Source organism: Empidonax traillii, unplaced genomic scaffold (assembly GCF_003031625.1).
Source record: "Empidonax traillii isolate 1590-97213 ecotype Southwest subspecies unplaced genomic scaffold, ASM303162v1 scaffold1169:size251926, whole genome shotgun sequence".
Classification (NCBI taxonomy): Eukaryota; Metazoa; Chordata; class Aves; order Passeriformes; family Tyrannidae; genus Empidonax; species Empidonax traillii.
In genome coordinates, this window is record NW_020956362.1 from 221,043 (window position 1) to 232,939 (window position 11,897).

The window sequence follows — 11,897 nt, forward strand, 5'->3', positions numbered from 1 at the left end:
CTCTGAAGCTGATGAGGCAGGGGCTAAGGAGCATAATGTCCTGGAATTAGCACCAAATCTCGCTATTTCTGATGCTGCAGCAGAAGAGTTGCACTGAAATGGAGGTAGAGTTGGAGGGTTGAAGCAGTCTGAGCAGGTCAGCAGTGATTAATGGTGCCACTGTAGGTTTGGGCTGGGTTCACGAAGTACGGCAATATGAAGCATTGTGCTTGCCCTTCACCAGCAGCTGCCATAGCAGTATCTGCATCCTGGACCTCAGTGACTGCAGCCATTAGACAGGCCACGAGGAGTAACAGGGACACTTGAGCAAGTGACACCTGGAAGTGAACAACGTAACCTCTCAAAGAAAAGCTGCCAAACATAAAGTTGTATCTTGCTGCTCTACACCCTCAAAGCTATTCTACCTGGGTTCACTCATTAGATGTTGGAGGTGAAAAAGATCGTGAGGAAATGGAGACAGCATATGCTCTGTGGAAGAATCAAGGGAAAGAAGAGATTTCGTTTGAAGACTGGAAGAACAACCCTGTCAACACCACTGCCTGTGACAATACCAGTGTTTGAGGACTTTGTCATGGTAGCTTGGTTAAAATCATAAAACCTATTAGTAGGTTGTCTCTCCCATTTTTCCCTCATGGACTTGAAGCCTAGCAGGCAGAGAGACAGTGTTCCATTGGTCAGTGTACCAGGTAGTACTGGCCAATCATGTTTTCTCTGGTTATCTCCTCCCCTGTCCCTGCCTCCTAATGTTTATTCATTTACCCTCATCCAATCGATGTTAGTGGATTTGCATGCTCCGCCCCATCTCCACCCACCTTCCAGACCCTTCTCTACCTAACCCTATAAAACCCACCATTTTGTGTTAATAAAGTTGGATCAGCACTTGTCTGTGAAGGTGTTCAGATGTGTGTTGTGTGTCTCTTTCTGGGGCTGCATCACAGCTTGAACCTAACCATCCAGCTTCCACTGCTAGCTTTCACCGAACATCTACAAGCTAGCCACAAGAACCCCCGCCGCTGGTTCGTTCCCTTCCCTTTTTCAAAACTGTGACAATTAGATCCTCCCCAACTGCACCATTCTCTCTATGCAGCAGCGTGGCTGCACCGCTTTACTCACCCCAAAGCAGCCTTCTGGGGTTTAATACCTCCATCTCCTCACAATCTGCACCATCTACCTTCACGCATAGCAAGACAAGACTACTATCTATTCTTTGTGCCGAAGGTGTGCTGCTGAGCAGCTGAAAACATGTCACCATGTTACTTGTGGGCCCAAAGTCCAGCTCACCACAGCAGACATAGAGGAGTGTTGGGTCAGGTGAAATCAGTGCTGCCATCACCTCTCTTTCTCCATGTAGCTGAGGGGCGGCAGCTCCAAAGGAGCAAGCCAGCTACGAAGGAAGCAACAGGAAAGGTGGGGATAGGCTGTAGAGCTGGGAGCTGGTGAGAGAAATCCCCCCTCTGCATTCCTTGATGTTGTGGCCTTAGTCCTCTTGTCTGGTAGAAACCCATCTTAAATGGCGAGGGCAGTGACTTGAGAAGGGAATCTGAGTTTCTCCAGGCCTTGCTGGACAACATCATGTATGGGTTCTTTCATGCTAAGGTTGCTTAAGGCAGCAGCACCACCTATCAAAAGGACAAGTGCCCTTTTTGGCACAGGAGTGTTATGTACTTGGTGCTTGTCATGAACTTGTGCATATGACTGATTGCATGGGAGAAAGGATCAACTGCCAGGAGGCATCAAGACAACAGAAGATCCAGTTCAACTGACCTGGTGTAATACATCCAAGACCAGATTCCAAATCTGAAATTGCCACCTTATATGACTTCCTGAAATTCACTGCCACTAGACGGCTCTACCTGAGGCCTGGCTTTGGACATTCCACGTATTCAGTCAAAAGAGCAACTCTTCACAAAAATTAAACAGGTTTTGTTTCTGGGGGACAGGGGGGTGGCACAGGGAAGTGAGGAAAAAAAAAAAAAAGGAGCAGTCACCAAGTGATTGATATACTACAAAAATGGAACAAATTCTCCATTGTCAGCCCTTCTACTCAGGACCCAGGCAAAGGATAGACACTGCCCTACAATAATCCCCTCTTACTTTGTATTTATTTTTTCTGATGAGCAGAGTAACACAGGTAGAAAAACCCTAGAACACCAGTCAAACTAGCAGGAATACTAAATGTGTCCCATAGGAAAAACAAACTGCGTTTTCCAACTTCCAGTTTGCTTACTGTAGGTAAGGCCCTGTTTCCTATATGCCAACAGACCACTTTGGAAGCACACAGTGGCTTCACTTAGTGTGTTCAAAGTGAAGGGGATTTTTTATTACCCATATTTCAATTTTGCGGATGGAAATGTAGTTGCATTGCAAAATAAAACTGTTTGACATTTTTAATTACAAGCACTTTAGCTATTTTTGCAACCATTTGTACAGTCTGATATTAATAACCAGCACTGTGGTTCCAGCTCACAGTTTCTGTCTGAAATTATTTTATCATCAACACTACACAAGCTACATGTAAGGTCTTCAAGGCTTTTCCAGAAGTGATACTAGAACACTGGGATATTTTTGTTTTATTAACACTTACAGAGTCCCCATTGAGGACTCCACTGATTACCAAAGGAGTTACTGGGAGTCTGGAGTTACTGGGAAGTTCAACTCCCCCTCCCTCCCCTAATTTTAAACACTTTTCATGTTCTCAACTAAACCCTGCATTTAGTATTGTAATTTAACTTACTCTCCCCTGTTACCATCCATAGAATGTTTTCTGGCATGCTCACAGAATTCCACCAGAGACCTTTTCTGGCATCCACTTCTATAGAGTTTTCTAATTTATTATGTAAAACTTAAGGGATGTGGAAAGGGAAGGATTACAGAGCCATCACTTGGGATCCAGCACAAATATAACTAATGAAATCTGACATGCATATATACATTCAGAATTTTTATGGCCTTTTTTTTGTTTTTTTTTTTTTAAATAAGCATTGTCTACCCTACTACTTAAGTTCATTTTGTTTCTAGGGAGAAGTATACCTGCATAGCCAGAACATTCTATACCATCCTCCACAACAGATGTGAACCTCTCATTTCCCACCCAACCTCCTGCCCCTGTTCATAGCCAGGCTTTTTATGCAATTGCTTTCACATTTATTCTTGGCAATGTCAGACATATCAGATGCATAAATTGCTCCCAGTCCTCTTACACACAAATAAGCATCAAAATGTCTCTGTCCGGAACTCTGTTATGGCTAGTTTCCTCCTGTCCAAGTTAGTATTTTTAAAAAATCTACACAGAAAAGCTCCTTTGCTATTTAATAATATATAAAGTCAACAAAGACAATGCAAAAACGCATCGCAAAGTCTTGAAGACAGCACAAGTTATTCCTCTGTATCACATTTAGAAGTGTTTTTAACATCAAGAAAGGAATGTGAAGTGCAGTGAAATAATTCTGACTACTCCTCGACAACATCAGCCCCAAACAGAAAATGCACAAACATGCATATCTACATTCTTCTTGCCTGAGTTCCCAGTTCTGGCAAATCCAAGAGTACTTGTAGAATACTGAGTGAGAGAATCAAAGCAATAGAATCACAGTTGAGGCTGGAAGGAACCTCTGGAGGTGATCTCATACAACCTTCCTGCTCAAGTAGGACCACCTACAACAGGCTGCCCAGAACGAGATCTAGACAGCTTTTGAGTACGTCCAAGATGGGGACTCCACAACCTCCCTGGGCAACCTGAGCCAGTGCTCAGGCACCTGTATGGTGAAAGGGTTCCTGATGTTCAGATAGAAAGCTCCTGACACTTTTCCTCGTCTCCTTTGGAGCAATCCAGATCTGTGTGGGCTGTGGTACCTGGCAGAGCAGATGCTTGTACCTTAAGCAAGGTGCAAAACCCATCCAGAGTTCAAATCACCATTTGGGACATGACTGCTAAAGATTGCCCATCTTTCTACATACTCATTATGTCTACTCACCATATCTGCCTACCACAGCAACCACCACTGTTGAAAGTCATTCTCCTTTACTTCCTCAGATGAGGAAATGCTTAGGCTTCCTTTACAGTGCCAGAGCAGAAATCACCTATTGTATGTATACAAACTGGGCTCAGAACACATATGATCAAGTCTACTGTCAAATACGTTGTGGCACACTCCAAAACAGGAGCCCATGGACAAACTGGTGCAGCGCAGCCCTGTGGTGCACACCCTGCCTGGGTGGGAAGCAACTATCGTCCTGCCCACAGATTTGGGATGCCGCCTTAAGTCTATTCTTAATTAAATACATTAAAGTGCCTTCAGGTCTCATTTCCATAAAGCAATTCCTGCACCACATTTCATTTACAGCTTTAGTACATCACTCATGAGATAAATCCATGAAACAGGTTGCCTACATCGCTGTCTACAACGGAAAGGATTTTTTTAGGGTAAAGAGGGTAGTCTGCAACCTGGTGATTCCTCACGTAGCCAAACAAGGCTGTAAAGCACTTCCACAAGGAGGGATGTATTTCAGCCATAAGGGCTCATAGCATGCAGTGACTTACAGAAATTTTGTCCCTTTGTCTTCTGCAAAGGTCTGTTCATTTCATATTAAAACAAGTGTGAAAACAGAAGTAAGTAGTATAAGAAACAGCCAAGATAATAATTTTAAGTGGTGTCTCAGCAGTCCTACATGCAGAAAAACCCCATGGGAGCGAAATGGGGTCACTGAACTGTAATAAAGCTTGGCCAACAATCATGGTGTCTGAGTACTCATGCCACAGACCCACAGCACGGTGCTCCCAGCTGTGGAGCTCCCTGACTTGAAGCACTGGGCCTTGATACCAGTGTAAAATGCAGTTTTCAGAAGATACTTGGTATACTACCCTCTCAGTTCTGCACTTGGAAATCACAGAGGCACCATGTAGACAAACAGCTGTGTGTGCTGAACCACCCCCTCTCCCTTCACTGCCACCCCCACCCCCAACACTCTCCTGCCCCTCAGAGTTCCTCAGGGTTTCCAGCTCCCAGAAACTTTTCAGAAGTCAAGATACCACTGCAATATATAAGTGACCAGAAAAAAATAAAATAGAAACCCTATACAGCCGAAAATAAATGTAAACTATTCTGGTATTGGTTGGGTGGGGAAGACAGGGAAGGAAAACACAGTAACAAATCCAGATATTATACAGCTTACTCCATGGAACATCTTTTCTTGATTATGTTTATTAGAGAGCTCCTATCCAAAACCTCAAATTATCCTAATTTGAAACACATTAGGGTTTTTTAATGTAAAATACTAACCAAACGAAACTAAATCTTCCAAGAGCAAGAAAGTATCCAATTTTTTGCCTTTAATGATAAACAACTTTCACTGCAGTCAGACAACAAGAGCAGGTCTTTAGCTCTTTAAAGTGCTCTATATCCTTTAAAACACTCAAGGCCTGGTCTTGATCACTCTAATTCCATTAGTACCAAATTTCAGGACTGCATCTTTCCATTTTCCCCCCTCACAGACTCCCAAAGTTTTTCTGTACTTACTCCTCCACATTTCTACAAGTACTGCATAGACATTGAACAACTTTACTTTCTTTCCAGCCTTCTGTGAATTAAAAAAGCCTTTCTATAAAACACAGAACTTCTTTGTATATGAAACATCAAATGATTATCAGACAACGTGGCACACAACAGCTACCTCGAAGGAAATGCTAGAAGATCACTGCATGCTGAGAATTAACTAATTTTCCACTTTTTCTGCAAAATGGAGAAAATAGTGTTTCCATTTAAAATTAGAGAAGTTTAAAAATTTGCTCCTTGGAGCATTTTATTTTACCTTTTTAAAAAGAACAAGTAGAAAAGCAAATTTCCTGTCTTTTACCAGGTTCTCCTTACATAAGAAACCTTCAGTCTGAGCAAATTACTACCATTCAGTTACCTATTTGTTTCCTCAGCATCCACTTCTTCTACACAGCTCATGAATATCAGCCTATCAATTGAGGCATAGTTTGAAAAGCAGAGTAACTTTAAAAGAGCTGCTGCTCAAGATTTTAATTTTTTTAACGGAGCTTCTAACCAACATCCTGCCCGTTTAGCTGTGCACATAAGGAAGATTCAACAAATAATTTATATTTTAGGTATGGCGCAGAAACATTAAGAGATGAAGGGTGTTGATTTAAGTAAAACACAACCACTAGCGAGCAGACATTATGAAAGTTGGTATTTGGAGATTTTGCTCTGCTTAAATTCTACTACACTCACCACAGCAGCACGCAATCATCTTTCAGCTCTAAAATTAAACTACTAGTTTTCATCTTCTCCCCAGATGGAGAAGCGGATGAAATAGAGTATGAACGCTTCTTTTAACATACCAGGTGTTTAGACCAACAGACGTCGACCACACAAATCGCATACACTCACCAGAGAAAACCAAATCAAAGGAATTACTCTGTATGTGAAACAGGCTATGGGGAGATTTGCAATGAATTTCAAGACTAAGACTCATCCTGAAGCTGGGTGCACAAGGGCTATATTTCAATCAGAAATAAGCAGGTTTTGTAGTTTCACTCTGAATAGCCTTGGAGCTTCAGTTTCTGTTCCAGAATTTTAATTAACAGTTTGGTTATGCTAAGCCCACTCACTGAGCACTTCAAGTTTGGCACTGTATTTCACTGGAAGTCATTGCTAAGTGGAGAGGACAGATTGCATTGCTAAGGTGCTCCTATGCTCCAGCAGTAGAAGAAATGCTTCTGCAATAGTAGAAATATGTCAGACTGAAGGCTTTGTGCACCGTGCACTTCTTCAGGCATATCCATTTCATCTTTAAAGCCTAACTGAAATCTTTAAGGTACAGTAAAAGCTAAAGATATAGATTTATGCCTCCCAAGTTATGTTCCATGCAGTACAGACTAGCTAACAGTCTACTGGATTAGCACTCATAATTAAGGAAAAAAAAAAAAAAGTGTTCTCTGCTTTGATCTCCATAAAGTTAAGTGTCTCACAAACCCACAGACCAGCAAGGGTACATGCCAAGTCCTTCTACTCCATGTTGCCATACAGATCATCACTTTGTCTGACAAGTGACCAGAGCTCAGCCATCAGGAAACAAAGGGAGACCATACTACACTAGAAGATATTATACCCCACTAGAAAACCAAATCCTGCCCAGGTGGCAGATCAACTAGCACTTCTCTGAGTGGAGGGAGTACATTACTTTTTTCCCCCCTACCAAGGCTCCCTTAATGAACTGATGAGATTCCCCCTTTTCCCCATCCAGCATAAGATTTATAGTATCTTATGAAGCAAGCTGTTAATATAGGACCAGAAACTTAAGACAGTGAGGGGAAAACAATAAGCCAGTGCAAATGGAATTGATGCAGGAAGTTGAAGCAAATGGAAAAGAAAATCAAAACAGTCAGCAAGGTGAAACTTTATTGACCAAGAAAAGGCTCATTCATCACATAAAAAGTTCAGCAGAGAAAGCATTAGTCTTCCTGACCTGGAATCTGTGTTAAGGTCAGGATCTTTCATTTAGGGACCCCTCAATGACAAGTCCAGCTGCTCTGGAGATATGATTTAATTAGTGCTACTAAAAGAAAAATATCTGGGACTGATTTCTTCTAGTGCAAGCACACTGTTTTGTGTTTCCTTAAACACAAGGAGAGGAAAGCACAAAGACTTGGCTTTGACCAGCCCTACTTAAGCACTGTCAGAAGTATGGGGATTCCATATGACTCCCTACAGCACCTCTGCAGAGGAAAGGTCAAAAGTAATACAAGGAAAAGGAAAAAAATTACTTTTATTTCACAGGAGAAAACTTCACAAAACAACACAGTACATAAGAAATCCTACACCTCTCTCTTCCACAGGCAGTTTTAAAAGGAGCATGATTTAAACTTAACGAATCAGTCTAGCACAAGATAAAGTCTACAGACCATGTCAATTTGTTTCAGTTTAGACTCTTACCTCACAATTGTCAGACCATTTTTTCACTTTGAAAAACATCACCAAGATAAAGGGGCTCTCCAGATCACCACACAAAGCATCTGTGTGCTTTCTGAAGAATCACACAGTACTGTCAAATACAAATCACAAACAGGCAACTTACTCTTCGCTTAAGTACCACAGAAATGTGATTTTTATCTATTAGCTCTCATCCATTAGATCAGCTTATGCACTAAAAAATAACTCCACTTCCTACTCAAAAGAATAAAGGCTAACAGTATGGTTTATGGCTTTGCTCATTTACTCAGTTCCTAAACGACCAGATGACTATTACAAAAAATATACCCATTAAAGTTTTTGGAATAACCAACAGAAGCGTTGCAGCACCCCTAAGATGGCAGAAAAATGCCACACTTGTACTTTTTTTTTTTTTTTCATTAGCCCACAAGTTGAATATCAACCTTGGACTTCTCTTTGGTAAAATATTGGTAAATAAAGCAGAGTCAGGCATTTCTGACCCTCTGGTCCAAGTAATGACAAGTACAGGAAAAGGAATAGTGTCTCTCTTGTGAGAGGATGAATCTGCCACTGCTCTGGCAGGTGTATTTACAGCCAAGAAACATTCAGAGAACACAGCCAGATTAAACTGAGAGCCTGTGCAGAGTCGGGAACCAAATCCTTATATTCCAAATCCTATAAAAAGTCATCAATCGTTTTCAGATAAGTGAGGAGGATGCCTTCAAGATTATTCTGTTAATACTGAACGACCAGGAAATTGAGTGTTTCTGTTCTTTGTCCTTTCTTAATTGCTGTTCATTAACATTAAAGCCATTTAATTTACTAAAAGGTAAAAAGTACTGCAAAACCAGTAAATATGTTAAAACTAGATATAGATTTTTGAATTCTGAAATGAACAATAGTCTCACAACAAATCTGATGTATGAAATTTAATGGGTCCCTGGGATGCAAAAGCACAACACCAAACAATACAAATGACACATAGGAGCATAAAAGAAGAAAAATAAAGCAAACAAAACACACACACACCTTCTCATAGAACAAAAACCCTCACAATAATCAAAACCAGTAAAGCAAACAGCACTAGTGTATTAAAAAAAAAAAAAAAAAAAAAAAACAACACTGTAAAATTGAAAATTTACAGCGATTTCTAGACCAGAGTGGCTAAAACTTCTGCAATAAACAGTTCCAACCAACATGTAAGTGGCCTTTTCTGCTGGCTGTGGATTGATTTTCTTTGGGCTTATCCTTGAAAGCAATATATCTTCCTGGATGGATCTCTCTCTCACTCCTGTTCTCAAGAGCAGAGGATTAACAATTTATCGTGGTTATTCAGCACCATGAAACTGCTTCAGCTTTAGCATCATTCACAGGACAGACCCTTACAATCATTGAGACTTCAGCATTTACTCATAAAAAAAGAAAGACAGACTAGCATTCTATCTAGAATTCACTAATCACCTACTTGTCCTCACCAAACATGTTTCTGATAGCTACAGCTGATACAGATTAGAGGAGAGTTAAGAATCATAGAACCATTTAGGTTAGAAAATACTTTTTAGATCACTGAGTCCAACCATTAACCCACAGTTCCCAAGTCCATGATTAAACCATGCCCCTAAGCGCAACATCTACATGTCTTTTAAATACCTTCAGGGATGTCAACTCAACTACTTCCCTAGGCAGCCTGTTCCGATACTTGACAAACTTTCCCATGAACAAATTTTTCCTAATATCCTACCTAGACCTCCACTGACACAGTTTGAGGTCATTTCCTCTTGCCCTGTCATCTGTTACTAGGAGAGACCACTCCCACCTCTCTACAACCTCCTTTCAGGTAGCTGTAGAGAGTGATTTCTGCTGAGCCTGCTTTTCTCCAGGGTAAACACCTCCAGCTCCCTTAGACAGTTCTCATAAGGCTTGTGCTCCAGACCCTTCACCAGCTCTGTTGCCCTTCTCTGGACACACTCCAGTATCTCAAATGTTCTTCTTATAGTGAGAGAGCCAGAATTGGAGAAAGTACTCAAGGTGTGGCCTACTGTCCTACTAAAGTTTGCCCTACATCTCTCACACTTTTTGTTTCTACAGTTCGGGTGTAATTTCTCAGACTATATGCAGCTCTTCAATAATTCCACTTCGCAGTAAAATGCATTTAGAAAACGGGAAAACAGCATTTAATAAGCAGCTTTATATACAGCCTACAACTCACTGCTGCCTACAGCTGGACAAAGTACAGCTACATATCTGATTCTGGAAACATAGCTAATTCCCAGATGGGAAATAACATGGGAATCCTGTGTACTGGGGAGAAAACAAACACATACGTTACTGAACATTGGGCCACCACTAAACACCTGATGAATAGGAAATAAAACTGAAATTGTCTATATGCAATGGTATATTTATCTAAAGGCATACAAGCAGTGTACTTTGAGACACATTACAACCTAAGCCTATCATCTTTGCTGCAGCAGAGCAGGAACAACAGAATAAAGGAGCAGAAGAGTGACACATAACATTAAGAATCAAGATTTCACTTGTCTTCAGCTCTTTATGGACAGACAGCATGATTAGAAAAGGCAGGAAGTTAAAATTTTTATCTCCCGCTTTTCTTCAAATGTTGCACCAGAGCAACCTAAATGGTGCTGAGAAGGGTAAAGAAGAGGTACTACAACTCAGAAAGAAGCAACCTGCATCACTTTGCAAAGGGAAGGTTTTACTGCCAGCTCAGCAGCCCAAAGTCTCCCACATCCCCCATGCGTTTTTTCAGAGCTTCCCTCTGCTATTGAGCACCAGGAGACCTGCAGCCCTGAGCCCCTCAGCAGCAGAGTTCAGCTACCCAAAAAAACCCCAAGAGGACAGCCATCAGAAGGCAAAACACTTCCACAACTGAATAAATGCATCCTCCAACTCTTAGCTTGGCAAGTTAGTTGAGTTTGGCCTTAACAGTAGCTCTGCTACTTTAGTACTTGTTACATAGCCCCAGACACTTAAAAACCAGAAGTTTAAATTAAATAATAAAAATACACTCTTTCAACAAGCCAACGTGTCCACCTTGTCTGCAAACTTATCCACATGGTCTCATCAAGTTGGTCCACTGGCCCGCTTTCTTCACAGTTACCTCCAGGTGAAATGCAGCATCCAGCAGTACACAAAGGTAATACAACGTGCCTGTTCTATGAGATTTAGAGGGTTAGGATGCAGCCTAAATAAAACGTAGCTGTTGCTACTGGAGTTTAGTGGCTGAGTGGCTGTCCATGTGGCTTTAAAGATATAGGTCTCTAGTTGACAAAAATAAGAGGAAAATATGGAAGAGGGCAAAAGAAAGAAGCAGGAAAAGAGTTCCCCCTGGAAAAACACCAGTCTATCCTATTATTGCACCTCTTCTCCAGTCACTCCTCTTGGCTACAGCAATAGCTACTACAGTAGGCTGAGAGCCACCCAAATTATTCACAAATTCCAGCTCAATGTAGTGATAACAACAGCAAATATTTTGGGAAAATGGGGTGTGGAAGTAGGGATTAAAATGGAAACCCATCAGACTGGTCTCTATCACTCAGTAGTAGAAGTTTATTTTTTTCTAAGTTGTCTTTGCCAGCAGTGGTGGAGACTTAGCACCTGACTTTGGAAGCAATTTCTGCAGAACAATCAGGCTCTACCTCAGGAGAGTACCTCCACAGGTCTCAGGAATTAGACCTGGGAAGGATGTTCAGAGCCTGGTAGATGTTCTTTAGTTTGTTCTGTGCAAGTGAGCAGAGAAGCAGGCTAAAAAGTGTTTTCAGGCCCAAAAATTAAGTGTTCTTGCTCCTTATGATCCTGTTAAAATGAGTAATTTTGTCAATTTTCTGCTTTGTTTCTATTTTAACGAAGTTAGCATAGTGATTACCTTACAGAGTACAGAAGACATTAAAGAAACCTCAAAATGTACAGGTTGTGTGGAGACTAAAAACCCTCAGTCCTTGG